Raw genomic sequence first — 11,969 nt, forward strand, 5'->3', positions numbered from 1 at the left:
AAACGGAGGACAAGGGTTTAGGCTTCTGGTTTTCCGGTTCTTAAACAACAGTCAGACTTTGTTAGACACAGCCTCACAAACATACAAATTAAGAGCAGGAGCAGGCCGCTCAGCCCGTCAATCCTGCTGTACTCTCCAATAGGACCATGGCTGAACTGATTGCAGTTTCAACTCAACGTTCTCACCCTTCGTTATCGTGTATCTATCTATCCATCCATCCATTTACTTAATTAGAGATACAGCACGGTAACAGACCCCTCTGGCACAGCAAGGCCTCGCTACCCAATTACACCCATGTGAACACTAACCTGCTGACCCTGACACCATTGGAATGCGGCAGGAAACTGGAGTGTCTGGAGAAGAGCCACAGGGTTATAGAAGAATGTACTATCTCCTTACAGAGAATGGTGTGGCTGGAGATGTAGCGGTATTACATTAACTGTTGCACTACCTTGCTGCCCCATTTCTGCCATACTCCTTCGAGGAAGAGAGGGTTCTAAAGACTCAAGGTGACAGAAAAAAATTCACCTCATCTATCTCGAATGGGCAGCCTCTGGTCCTGCATTCTTCCAGAGGAAACAGCCCTGTCAAATCCACTGTGAGGTCTCCTCAGGATCTTCTACGTCCCAATAAAGCTCTTCTATACAACAGTCTTACAAGCCTAGCTGAGCCAAGCTTTCTGCCTAAGGCAGCTTACCCGTTCCAGCTATCTAGCTTCCTTTCAACTGCATCCAACACATTAGCACCCTTCCACAGATAAGCAGACCGACAATGTGCACAGACTGAAGTCTATATTACACAAGAATTTAAAAAATGTTATTATCTTTAAGATACTATGTAAATACATGGTATACATGGTAAGTTCTCCGTTTTGGCATGCATAGAGGCTTCTTTCTATACAGCAGTCTCCCTAATTAACACAGTTAGGCGTTCTGCAGTACAATCTCTGCTGTTCAGCTGAACACCACCCTAAAATTTGGTTGAGGGAAAATTCCTATCCCTGCTAAATAGCTACAATTCCTGGGAGGGGCAAGTCAGGAGCTGCAGAAAGATTCTTTTTAAAAAAAAACAAGCTATTAATAGCTCACTTCTCCAGACTCCACGCCAGATTTACAGCAGACCAACAGTGCCATCTGCCAGGAGGGCGACAGAGTTACAGCCCCATCCCAAGATGCGATGACATTCTTGCAGGAATTATGTACTTCAAAGTAAATTTATTATCAGAGTACGTATATGTGACCATATACAACCCTGAGATTCATTTGCATGTGGGCATTCATAGTAAACAAAAGAAACGCAATAGAATCAGTGAAAGACCCCATCCAACAGGACAAACAACCAATGTGCAAAAGACAACAAACTGTGTAAAAACAAAAAGGAAGAAAAAATAAACAAACAATAAATATCCAGAACATAAGATGAAGAGTCCTTGAGAGAGAGTCCATAGGTTGTGGGGTGAATGAAGTTACCTCCTCTGGTTCAAGAGCCTGAAGGTTGAGGGGTGGTTACTTCCTGAACCTGGTGGTGCAGGTCCTGAGGCTCCTGTACCTTCATCCCGATGGCAGCAGCGAGAAGAGAGCAAGTCCAGGTTGGTGTGGGTCCTTGACGATGGATACTGCTTTCCTGCAACAGTGTTCCATGGAATTGGACTTAATGATCGGCAGGGCTTTACCTGTGATGGGCTGGCCAATATCTACTACATTGTGTAGGCCTTTCTGTTCAAAGGCATTGGCGTTTCCATACCAGGCTGTGATGCAACCAGTCAATACACTCCCCACTACACATCAAGTTTTAAACGACATGCCGAATCTTCGCAAACCTCTAAGGAAGTAGAAGCACTGCCATGCTTTCCTCATTATTGCACTTACATTCTGGACCCAGGACAGATCCTCTGAGGACACTCTGCCTGGTATGGGAACTACACTTCCCCCAATCGCAGGACCCTGCAGACAGCCCAGCGTGTCTGTGGATGTGAACTTCCCACTATTCAGGGCATTTACGACAGGTGCGTAAAAAGGGCCTGAAGAATCATTGGGGACCCGAGTCACCCCAACCCTGAACTGTTCCAGCTAATACCATCCAGGAAACAGTACAGCAGCATAAAAGCCAGGACCAACAGGCTCCGGGATAGCTTCTTCCACCAGGCCATCAGACTGATGAACTCATGCTGATACAACTATATTTCTAAGCTATATTGACTGTTCAGTTGTATACCTTACTGTACATACTGTTTATTACAAAGTACTATAAATTGCACATTGCACATTCAGATGGAGACATAACATAAAGATTTTTACTCCTCATATGTGCAGGATAGAAGAAATACAGTCAATTCAATTCAATTCTGAAATGTTAACATTGAGGAATTGAAAGTTGCTGACTTTCTCCACCTCAGATCCCCCGATGAGGACTGGCTCATGGACCCCCAGTTTCCTCCTCCTGAAATCAATAACCTGCTCCTTGGTCTTGCTGACGTTGAGTGAGAGGTTGTTGTTGTGGCACCACTCAGACAGATTCTCAATCTCCCTCCAATATGCTGATTCATCACCACCTTTGGTTCGGTAATGACGAACTTAAACTTAAATACTGTATGGCATTAGAGCTGTGCTTAGCCTCTCAGTCATAAGTGTAAAGCAAGCTGAGCAGGGGTTAAGCACACGGCTGTGCTGATAGAGATTGTGGAAGAGATGTTGTTACCAATCCAGACTAACTGAAGTCTGCAAGTGAGAAAAATTGAGGATCCAGTTGCACACGGAGGCATTGAGGCCAAGGTCTTGTAGTTAGCTGATTAGTTTTGAAGGGATGACAGTATTGAATGCCGAGCTGTAATCAAGGAAGAGTGTCTTGATGTAGGCATCTTCACTGCCCAGATGTTCCAGGGTTGAGTGAAGGACCAATGAGATGGCATCTGCTGTTGACCTGCTGCTCTGGTAGGCAATTTGGAGCGGATCCAGGTTATTCCTCAGGCAGGAGATAATACGCCTCGAAACCAAACTTTCAAAGTACTTCCTCGCGGTGGATGTAGGTGTTTCTGGATGATAGTCATTAAGGCAGGTCACCACGTTCCTCTTAGTCAGAAGGGACGGCATTCAAGCTCTGCTGCAGCTGTCCAGCATCCTCAAGTTCAGTCTGGAGTTTCCATACCGCACATGAGGTGGCTTTCTGGAGACCGTACCTGCATCTATGGTACTTTACTTGGTCGCTAGACTTGAAAGCCACTGATCTGGCCCTCAGCAGATTGTGGATCTCATGGTTCACCCAGGGCTTCTGGTTGGAGAAGATTCTGAATGATTTTGAGGGGACACACTCGCCTACGACTGTTTTTATAAAGTCCATTACAACCATGATGTTTTCATTCAGATCCTCTGTAGTGCTTGAACATGGGCCAGTCTACCAACTTGAAGCAATCTCACAGCCACTCTCCTGCCTCCTGCGACTACCTCTTCATTGTCCTTACTTCTGGATTCTTGCACTTTAGCCTCGGCCTGTATGCAGGTGGGAGGAGGACAGTCAGATATCAAATTTCCCAAAATGCAGGCTCGGGATTGGACAGGAGGCATTCCTTATCTTCGTACAGCAGTGGTCAAGTGTGTTGGGACCCCTGGTGCTGCAGGTGATATATTGATGAGATTTATTCAAACAAGCCGGACTGAAATCCCTGACAACGATTTGAAAGGCATCGGGGTAGGCTGATTTTTTTGTTTGATGATGGCGGCACTCAATACCCTGAGTGCCTGCTTAACACTGGCCTTTGTCAGTATGTAGACTGCAGTCAGGATCACAGAATGAACTCTCTTGATAAGTAGCACAGTTGGCACTTAATCATTAGATGTTCCATGTCAGGGGAACGAGAGTGTGTTAAAACCGCTGGATCCAAGCACCACAAGGAGTTTATTATGAATCACAGATCTTTTGCCTTCTCTAAATCAGCAGTCTGATCCATCCTGTGTATCGAGAAATCTCACATCTGACCACTGAATCTAGCAAGTCTGGAGTGAGCCATGTCTCCATGAAACACTTAATACAGCAATTCCTCATTTCCCTCTAATACAGCCAACCTGCCCTTACATCCTCAGTCTTGTTCTCCAGCATCTATACATTTGCCAACAAGATTCTGGAAAAAGGAAATTTCAAACCCCCGTGATTTAGTCTGGCTTGGAGTCCTCCTCTCCTCCCTTATAGCCATGGTGGTGTACCTTCGCCTGCCTAAAGGTGTCATACCTACTCTCCTTAGAGTTAAGTCCACCAAGTCCTTTGGAAGATTATAAAATCACCAGTTTGTTAAGATGGTTCAAAACTATGTTACTTAAATGGAAATTACAGACTGCACTGAGAGCATTTCAGAAGTATATTTAGAAGTTTTATAAGCTGCCTGCAAAGCATCACGATTTTCAACTGCACCATCTTGTGTAACAGTTTACATTACAACTTCAAAGGGAAAGATTTCCTCGATGTGCAAAACAAAATAGCAGACATCTCACCTCTCCCGGAAGTTCCAGGAGTCTCCCGCATATTGGTAGCAGCTCCTGATGCCCGCAAATTATATACAATATCCTGGAAATCGATTTCTTTGAGAGCAAGTGAGAGAGTGCGTGAGAGCGAGAGAGAGAGAGAGAGAGCACGCCATGGCAGAGTTTTCCAAAAAAAGAAAATATAAAACGTTCTTCACCCCAGACTTCACTAAAGTATACCCCTGCCTAATAGGGGTCAAAAATAATGACAGTATTGCTCACTGCTTTGCAACAGTGACCTTCTATTGCCCATGATGAGTTAAATGACCGTAAAAGAAATGTTGAGGTGAGTTTACCCAGTGTCATTCGTTCATTTGCATAGCTAACGTTACTTAAACTAGCTGGCTAGCTGCTAAGGAGCTACTCTATTGCAGACATCCCACCTCTCCAGGAAGTTCCCATAGTCTCCCGCAAATTGATGGTGCAACCTCCCTGAAATGAGTTTTTGCAGGGTGGGATATCTGAAATAGCTTAATCAATCCCTTAATATAGTTAAGTGACTTGCAAATAAAATTTCTGGGTTAAAAAGAACTTAATAAAAAAAATCTTTAAAATCCATTAAAAATCTTAACTAGCATAAACAAGGGGGCTGCCAAATATCTGACTAACAGATAGCCGGAAATTAAAACAAAGATCAACAAATGGCTTAGTAGTAAACAGTACTGATGACTAAAAGGACACAAGCTAACTGTGGCCTCATCAAGACAGGAGAGGCGGCCTTGGACAGGTATGTCAGAAAGAAAATGGGAAGTCATATTTAAATAGTGGCTACTGAATCTTCTCTTTATGTACCCAGTAGGAATTTGTCTACAACTAAAACAGCTGAATGTTTCTAGTTCTGTTGCTTTCTCAAGCCAACAGAGGACAGTTATGTAAGAGTGTGCAGGCCATTGGGATCCTCTCAGCTGCCTCCTCATGATGGGATACAGATGATGGAGACAATAGTGCCATAGATTTCTGGAAGTATCCTGACTGACTACATTATGGTCTGCCTGAGTGCAAGACGGTGTGGAAAGTAGTGGACTCTGATCAGTAGATCGCAGGCACGTCCCTCCTCACCATTGGGAGTATCTACAGGAACCACTGCCTCCAAAAGGCAACAGCAATCATCAAAGATTCCCACCATCTCAATCACGCCATCTGTTCACAGCTCCAATCAGGCAAGAGATACAGAAGCCTTCAGTCCCACACCTGCTTCTCTTCAGCCACTTTCTACTTGCAAATATTGTTTAAGTGTGTGTTTAATTTTTGCTTTTCTTGTGAACGCTGCTTGTATGATGCTATCTGCTGTGATACTACTTCAAGTGAGGTTCTTCTTTGCACCTGTGGATATGTGTACTGGTACATATAACAATAACTCAATTTTGAAAATTCATTTTTTTAAATACATGTAAACTATGCAAGCACTTACATGAAGATTCTAGCCTGTAGCTCATTTCAAGATTTTTCACAACTTCATTTATAAACAAATTTCCAAGTCAACACATACAAAATGCTGGAGGTAATGCACAAAATCAAGCAGAATCTATGAAGGGGAACAAAAAGTTGACATTTCTGGCCAATACCCCTCATCACGACTGGAAAGGAAGGGGGACGAAGACAAAATAAGAAGGTGGGGGGGAGGAGTACCAGTTGGCAGGTGATAAGTGAGGCCAGGTGAAAGAGAAGGTAGGTATGAAGTAAGAAGCTAAGAGATGATAGGTGAATGAGGTAAAGGGCTGAAGAAGAAGGAATCTGATAGGACAGGACAGAGGAACATGAAAGAAAGGGAAGGAGAAGGGGTACCAAAGGAAGGTGATGGGCAAGTGAGGAGAAGAGAAGGGATGAGAGGGAAATCAGAATAGGGAATGATAAAAAAAGAGAAGTGGAGGGGAGAAATTACCAGAAGTTAATGTTCATGCCATCAGACTACCCAGACAGAATATGAGATGTTGTTACCCCAACTGTGGCCTCATCATGACAGGAGAGGCGGCGTTGGATAGACATGACAGAAGGAAAATGGGAAGTCGTATTTAAATAGTGGCTACTGGGAAATCCTGCTCTTCACAGCAGATGGAGTGAAGGTGCTTGACAAAGTGATTATCCCATCTCTATCAGGTCACACCGGCGTAGAGGAGGCCACACTGAGAGCACTGGATACAGTAGATGATCCTGACAGGATCGCAGGTGGAGTGTCGCCTCACCTGGAAGGATGTCTGAAGCCCTGAATGGTGGTGAGGGATGAAGCGTAGGGGCAGGTGTAGCACTCGTCCCGTTTGCATTGATCAGTGGGGATGGAGAATCACCGAGAAGGTGATCCCTGTGCAAAGACGTGCTTAGTGGTAGAGTCCCGTTGCAGATGACCTAAGTTACAGAGAATGATGTGCTGGATACAGAAGCTCATGATAAGGGCCAGGGAACCCTATCTCTGTTATTGAGTTGGGAAGATGGGGAGAGGGTGGATGTGTAGAAATGGAAGAGATGTCGCTGAGGGCAGCATTGATGGTGACGAAGGAAAAACCTGTTCTTTGAAATAGTTGGATATGTAAGATGGCGGTGGAAGGGAAACCCTCTGCCCTCACCCTATCACTCAGCTGCCATAACGTCTGCCCCTGCCTATCACCTAGCTTGTACTCCTTCTTCTCCCCGCACCTCCTCGTTCTGACTCAGCCCATTTCCTTCCCAGTTCTGATGAAGAGCCCCAGCCTGAAACACAACTGTTTATTCCCCTCCAGAGATCCTGCCTGACTTGCTGAGTTCCTCCAGCATTTTGTCTGTGACACTCAAGATCTCCAGCATCTGCAGAATCTCTTTTGTTTAAAACTTCTAGTCAGCAGTTTTGCAAAGTTGAGATGCAGGTATCAAACTGTCATTCACCAAATTAAACCACTACCAAAATATTATCAATTTCCAACGCATTAGTATACAAAACTACACTTCATAGGAGTACTGTCACAAAAAAAAACAGCTAATGCAGAGCTAATTTAGGGTGGAAAAGCAAGTACACAGGTGTACATAAAAGCGGCACTTTAAAGGATAGGAAGAAAGATGCAGAAGTTCTGGAAAGGAATTGCAGGCCTTCAAAGCTGAAGATATAGTTAAAAAGGGTCTCAGTCCAAAACATCAACTGACCTCCAGCATTTTGTTTGTGTTACAGTCAAATTTGGGGATACTTAAAGAAAGTGGATAGACTTTGACTCATTGTGCTGCAGTAAGCTGAAGAAGTGAGGGCAGAGGCAAAGTGAAACAGGGGACGATTATTTAGTAAGCAAGGCATCTTTTGATCAAGTATAAGGTACTGTGTAATTTATCATGCAGCAGCAGCATTTAAGCTGACTTCATGTACATCATAAATCAACAAGTTGTTTGTTATGTCTCCCCTCTCGCTGTGAAATGGGGACACCCCTTTGTCCCCTATTAGGGAGAGAGAGAGACTGTGGTGTGTCCAATCACCAGGTGAATGAGTAGTTTTGGGGTACTGCAAGTCTGTGTCTTTATTGATGCTTTGCTGTACACTTGAGTGCTCGGTGGAGGGTGCTGATGCTATTTGCTGGTGGGGGTGGGGGGGGAGTTTGTTGCCTTGCTGCTGTGGGAGGGGGTGTTGGGGGGGAGGGGTAGCTGGGGGAGGGGGAGGGGGAGCTGGGGTTCTAACATTTAATGTCATTCATTCTTTGGGAAAACTCCTCTGTTTTTGTGGACGTTTGCGAAGAAAAAGAACTCAGGTATATTGTATACATTTCTCTAACGTTAAATGTACCTATTGAACCTATTGAAGTATACAGTGACTAGGCAACTAGGCTCAACTCAGCTATTCTGATGCAACACCATGGGCAAACAGTTTCAGTGAGAGAAGAGATCAAGTAACAATTTATTAGCCGTAAGCATTTATATACATTAGGAATTTGCTGTGATGTGTTGTTCAAGGTGCAGCATGCAACAAAAAACTACATTTAACAAGAACAAAGAATTATATAAAAATATAGAATTATATATAAATAAGTTTAAAAAGTGGTTAAGGAACAGATATTAAATAAAATGTGCATATATAAATAAACACCAGCATGTATTTATAATGTAAACAGTTTCATAAAAAGTGGTTTAAAATGTTTACAGTGCAATGTTTAAGGTACGGGGATAATAGATAGAGGGGGTGGTGAGTGCTAACTAGAATGGTTGTTCAGATTAACTGCCTGGGGAGAAAACTTTAAAAATGGCATGAAGTTTTTGTTTCAATAGCCCTATAGAGCTTTCTAGAAAGGACCTTTCGAGAAAGGCAGTTTGCTGGTTGAGTAATTATGTGTTTGGTAAGAACTGAGGCAGGGGCACAAGGATGTTAGGGAAATGGAAAAAGAGAATCTAAACAACAGAGATAAATGCTGCTGCCAGGGTCGAATATGCAACCTAGATTGCAGGCCAATTCAGTTCCAAGTGACTTCCAGAAAGCAGGATGAAGTAGGCGGCCAGGGAGCTCTTCGAAGAAGCAAACAATCTACTGGAAGAACTCAGCAAGTCAAGCAGTACGTGTGGGAGAAAGGCACTATTGAGCCATGGAGTTCTTGCAAACTTATTGCTCCAGATTCTAATATCTGTAGCCTCTTCACACCGGCTTCAGTCATTCTGATACACAGTTAGAGGGTCTCCTGTCCATACAGTGCCATCTGTTAAAGCAGGTTGACGTTGGAGAGATCAAGTGAAGTGCTGGAGAAGGCATGTTAGACATGATCACCTCTCAAATTGGAATTGGCACCACACTCCTGACAGGCAGCATGCAGATGGGAAGTAGGAAAGAGCTAAGGATTGATACCGGGGTTGCAGAATTCAATATTGAGCCCTTGAATACTGAGAACTCGCTGTGAAACAGAGACACCCCTTTCTTCCTTATTAGGGAGGGAGAGAGAGCCTGCGGTGTGTCGAATACCGGGTGAACGAGTAGTCTTTGGGGTACTGCAAATCTGTGTCTTTGCTGTTGCTCAGCGGTGGGTGCCGATGCTTTTTTTTGCTGGTGGGGGGGGAGGGAGAATCATCGCTTGCTGCCACTTATGCGCAGGAGGGAGGGGAGCTGGGGGGGGGACTTTGGGGTTCTAACATTTAACTGTCATTCATTCTTTGGGGGCACTCTTCTGTTTTCGTGGATGGTTGCGAAGGAAAAACATTTCAGGAAGTATATTGTATACGTTTCTCTGACATTAAATGTACCTTTGAACCTCAGCTGACTTCATTTCTCTGTATCAATTGTCCAACTACGATATAGGTTCTGTTCACTTTTGTTTTTTCTTCCCTTTCCCCTCTGGGAGTATAGAACATGCCTAGCCTGACCTGCTCTACATTTCACAACTCCTACATTAATTTGATTTACTATGTTCTCCCAATCCAACTGCTTCCATTCACTCAATACTTACGAAGCTGGAAAAAATCCAGACCTCAGGCAGCATCCTTTCCCCATCCTTCCTGCAGCTCAACAAGCTTCACTTGTCTGACAAAGGTCTTCAATCTGAAACATTAACTCTACTGCTCCTCTCACAGATGCAGTTTGGCCTGCTGAGTATTTTCAGCACTTACTGTTTTAATAATAAAGTTACAGAAACTTGCAAAACAGTTGAAGCTAAGACTTGTGAGTTGAGTTGGTCCATTTAAATAAGAAACTTAAATAAGGATTAGTTAGAAACATAGAAAACTTACAGCACAATACAAGCCCTTTGGCCCACAGTCGTGTCGAACATGTCCCTACCTTAGAAATTACTAGGCTTACCCATGGCCTTCTATTTTTCTAAGCTCCATGTACCTATCCAAAAGTCTCTTAAAAGACCCTATCGTATCCACCTCCACCACCGTTGCCGGCAGCCCATTCCACGCACTCACCAATTTCTGCGTAAAAAACTTACCCCTGACATCTCCTCTGCACCTACTCCCAAGCACCGTAAACCTGTGTCCTCTTGTGGCGACCATTTCTGCCCTGGGAAAAAGCCTGTGACTATCCACACGATCAATGCCTCTTATCATCTTATACACCTCTATCAGGTCACCTCTCATCCTCCGTCACTCCAAGGAGAAAAGGCCGAGTTCACTCAACCTGTTTTCATAAGGCATGCTTCCCAATCCAGACAACATCCTTGTAAATCTCCTCTGCACCCTTTCTATGGTTTCCATATCCTTCCTGTAGTGAGGCAAACAGAACTGAGCACTTCTCAGTCGCGTCCAAAAAAAATCACAGCAATCCTTGGTATGCCTCTTTAATGATTCATACCAAATCTATTTCAATTTCATTCTTCAGCTAAGATATTTGCTTTGTAATTTAGAAACTGTAGGTTGAGTATTCCATAATTAGCTTGACATTTCATTGCAGCGTTATCCCAGGGATAGGAACATGAAACTAACTGACGTACAGGGATTTTATCTGCCCCAGGGTTTCAGCCCGAAACGTCGACTACTTTTTTTCTATGGATGCTGCCTGGCCTGCTGATTTCCTCCAGCATTTCGTGGGTGTTGCTCGGAATTCCAGCATCTGCAGATGTTCTCTTGTTAGCGATTTATCCTCCTAACGTTCTCCCCTTCACTAAAAACGCTGACATTTCTTAGAAAATCATAAACTGTTACACAAACGTAAATTTGATTAAAAAAATCCAATCCCAATTTTTCCAAAAACAATTTACAAATTTTGAGATTATAAAATTGGAAATCGTATGAAAACATTTTTTCGTTAAAAACTATCGAATTCAGACAAAAAAAGACTAAATAGTTTTTTTATTAGAGTAGACGCTTTAAACCAGCATGATGAACCAAAAAAAATAAACGCTGATAACTGATAAAGCAATCCCCTACCCGTTCATTCTCCTATCACAATAATCGGCCTCCAAGAGGCTTTCCCCTGGGAATCCGGAACAATGTGCGGTTTTTGTTCTAGAAACCACAGATACTTCTTTTTCTTCTGTCTTTTTATGGCGGTTGGCAGTCCAATTTAAAGATGAACCGCAGTTTCGCCTGGCCTCTAGTGGTTAAATTAACCCGGGTGCTTATAACCCCATTTACTCACCGTACTCTCTCCACCGCCCTCTTAGCTTCACGTCCGCATGGGTCATTTCCGTAGCTGCGTAGTTAGACACCGCTGACAATCTTTACTTGGTTTCAAATTGCTGTGAGTTATTTGATTGAAAATTTCTTTAGAGCTGCGAGCCCTTTACAAATTTCAAAATAGTAATTTGCAATATTGTATGCAGGTTGTCAAAATCCTGATCAAAAGCAGTTTGAAGTCTAGCCTACTACCTTATAGAAATATACCAATGGTGGACTGTAAACCCATAATGCAAAACGACTTTGCAGCCACTCTATAACAACGTACCGATCTTGGACTGATGTGTTGCGCATGGGCAGCTCAGGGTCGACTGGATCGCCGACCGCAAACGGGTACGAGCTGTCATCTGCCTTAGGCTGAACCAAACAAATCTTCATCATAAGACAGTGGGACAGTAGCCCATTCAGCCC

General features: G+C 43.6%; 1 protein-coding gene across 1 annotated transcript in view; it reads right to left on the reverse strand.

The window, feature by feature from the left end:
• Window positions 1-11,558, reverse strand: part of tradd (tnfrsf1a-associated via death domain) — a 59,679-nt gene extending 48,121 nt beyond the window's left edge. The window contains exon 1 of the mRNA XM_072279402.1: window positions 11,521-11,558. The gene's annotated coding sequence lies outside the window, so the exon portion shown is untranslated. The remainder of the gene's footprint in view (window positions 1-11,520) is intronic.
• Between the last annotated feature and the right edge of the window lie 411 nt (window positions 11,559-11,969).

The sequence above is a fragment of the Mobula birostris genome, chromosome 15 (assembly GCF_030028105.1).
Source record: "Mobula birostris isolate sMobBir1 chromosome 15, sMobBir1.hap1, whole genome shotgun sequence".
Taxonomy (NCBI): Eukaryota; Metazoa; Chordata; class Chondrichthyes; order Myliobatiformes; family Myliobatidae; genus Mobula; species Mobula birostris.